Source organism: Callorhinchus milii, unplaced genomic scaffold (assembly GCF_018977255.1).
Source record: "Callorhinchus milii isolate IMCB2004 unplaced genomic scaffold, IMCB_Cmil_1.0 Scaffold26, whole genome shotgun sequence".
NCBI classification, from domain to species: domain Eukaryota; kingdom Metazoa; phylum Chordata; class Chondrichthyes; order Chimaeriformes; family Callorhinchidae; genus Callorhinchus; species Callorhinchus milii.
Genome location: NW_024704767.1, coordinates 6819689 through 6822761, shown reverse-complemented (window position 1 = coordinate 6822761; position 3073 = coordinate 6819689).

Genomic DNA, 3073 nt, shown 5'->3' with positions numbered 1-3073 from the left:
AGAGAGAGGAAGGAAGGAAAGAAAGGAAAGGAAAGAGACGGAAAGGTTTTGCCGAACTGGCTCGGTGACTGCCGGTGGAGGAGGAAGAGGAAGAAAGGATGAGGGAGGGAGGGAGGGAGGGGCGCCCCCTCTTTCTCTCTCTCTCTCTCTCTCTCGCTCGCTCTCTGTACGGTCACTCCCCACCAACGCGCACGGCCGCCATCTTCAAGCAGCGCGTTCGCCTACTTCTCGCCACAACATCCCCACGCGCTGAACGAACGACCCCCAACGAACCCCCTTCCCCCCACCTTCCCCCACCTTCCCCCACCCCGCAAACCGCAGTCTGGTTATGGCTGCGATCCCTTCCCTGACAGAGAGACAGACAGACAGACAGACAGACAGAGAGAGAGAGAATCGTCTTCTTCCCAATCCCCACCGACACCATAGAAATCCAGAGACTGGGCCTCGAGGCGAACTCTGCAGTGAGAGAGAGGGGGAGACCAGACCGCCTGTCACTCTCCTCTCGCCCTGACTTGGCTCTGGTCCGCGGCCGTTGGTCTTCTTCACCCGCTTCTCTCCCCCGACCTCCCCTCCCCCCACGCCCGGTAACCGCCGTCCCGCCATCTCCATGGCAACGATTGTCCCGTTTCCAAGGCGGTTCTCGGGGAGAGTGGGGGTTTGCATCGAGTCACAATGGCCGAGGCTCTGTTTGAAAATATATAACACAGCCGTGGGGTGGGGTGTGTGTGTGTGTGAGGGAGGGGGGGTGTCTGGTCTGTATGTGTGAGGGGGAGGTCTGGTCTGTATGTGTGAGGGGGAGGTCTGGTCTGTATGTGTGAGGTGGGGGGGGTGTCTGGTCTGTATGTGAGGGAGGGGGGGAGGTCTGGTCTGTATGTGTGAGGGGGGGGGTGTCTGGTCTGTATGTGTGAGGGAGGGGGGGTCTGGTCTGTATGTCAGTGATGGGGGGGAGGTCTGGTCTGTATGTGTGAGGGAGGGGTGGGGGTCTGGTCTGTATGTGTGAGGGGGGGTGTCTGGTCTGTATGTGTGAGGTGGGGGGGGTGTCTGGTCTGTATGTGAGGGAGGGGGGGAGGTCTGGTCTGTATGTGTGAGGGAGGGGGGGTGTCTGGTCTGTATGTGTGAGGGGGGGGTGTCTGGTCTGTATGTGTGAGGGAGGGGGGGGTCTGGTCTGTATGTCAGTGATGGGGGGAGGTCTGGTCTGTATGTGTGAGGGAGGGGTGGGGGTCTGGTCTGTATGTGTGAGGGGGGGTGTCTGGTCTGTATGTGAGTGAGGGGGGGGTGTCTGGTCTGTATGTGTGAGGGAGGGGGGGGGGTCTGGTCTGTATGTCAGTGAGGGGGGAGGTCTGGTCTGTATGTGTGAGGGAGGGGGGGTGTCTGGTCTGTATGTGTGAGGGGGGGGGTGTCTGGTCTGTATGTGTGAGGGGGGGGGTGTCTGGTCTGTATGTGAGTGGGAGGGGGGAGGTCTGGTCTGTATGTGTGAGGGAGGGGTGGGGGTCTGGTCTGTATGTGTGAGGGGGGGTGTCTGGTCTGTATGTGTGAGGGAGGGGGGTGTCTGGTCTGTATGTGTGAGTGGGGGGAGGTCTGGTCTGTATGTGTGAGTGGGGGGAGGTCTGGTCTGTGTGAGTGAGGGGGTGTCTGGTCTGTATGTGAGGGAGGGGGTGTCTAGGCTGAATGTGTGAGTGAGGGGGGTGTCTGGTCTGTGTATGTGAGTGGGAGGGAGGAGGTCTGGTCTGTATGTGTGAGGGAGGGGTGGGGGTCTGGTCTGTATGTGTGAGGGGGTGTGTCTGGTCTGTATGTGTGAGGGAGGGGGGTGTCTGGTCTGTATGTGTGAGTGGGGGGGAGGTCTGGTCTGTATGTGAGGGAGGGGGTGTCTGGTCTGAATGTGTGAGTGAGGGGGGTGTCTGGTCTGTGTATGTGAGTGAGTGAGTGGGGGGTGTCAGGTCTGCATGTGTGAGTGGGGGGGGGGTGTCTGTGTAGGGGAGGAGGAGTGAGTTAATAAGTAGGTGGGTGTGGATAGGTGTGGCTGTTGGGTTATGGGGATCAGGGTGTAAGGGTAAGATAATAAGGGGGTAATGGGGTAAGGGTGTTCTTCACAGGTAATACAGGGTTAGGGTTAGACTTTAGGATGAGACGGGGCAGTTGGTATCTGGTGGTGTGGGATGTCACTGGGGAGCAGCATTAGCATTAGGGGGGACAAAGCCTGAGGGTTGGTCATGGAGTTGGTAAATATATGACCTCAGTGCATATTCCAGTCAACTCGAGAGAGAGAGATGCGCCAGGACAGGAAAGAGGATGGTGATCTGTCTTTCCCACGTGCAATTGACGAGAGATAGGACACCATCGGGAAAAGTTGCAGAATAACTGGAAATATTAGTTATTGGCAACTGCATAATATTTACAAATGCTCACAAAACAATTGCCACTCCTCCCACATGATGGTTCAGAGTTTATCGGGCAAGTAGCTGAGAAATACAGACATAGAAGGTCTCGGGGCCAGTAGTTAGATTCTAACTACAAATCCATGTGTTGTCATTTAGTCCGGGGAGAGATATCATCACCCATCCACCACCTCCTTTTCATCTACAAACTATTACACTTTGACGATCGCACAATTTTCTTTTAAAAAAAAGGGGGGGGGGGGAAAGTGGACCGGCTACAAGCAGTGCAGCACGACGGACCTGCGAAAGACCAGGCATTTGTTTGTGTGTGTTTACGAGTGTCTGTGTGTCTCTCTGTTTAGTTTATATCAGTAAAGTGAAATAATGTAGGTTGGCAATAAAATGTACCTCAAAAGAACCAATCAGTTCCCCACAATTTTCCACAAAATCGTCACATATCCCTGCAATTCTGGGCAAACATTTCTGCACTTTTCTATTGGCCAAGGTTATGGGTACCTAAACTACCTAATCTATTTAATCTTCGGGTGGTTGATGAAGATCCTATGACACTATCGAAATTACCTGCTGCTTACAAGTATACAATTGTTGCACTGGAGAGGAATTATCTTTGAAGTGCTTTGAGATGTTTTGACGTTATAGGTGATATATCAGATTCAAAGCCAACCTATTACAATACT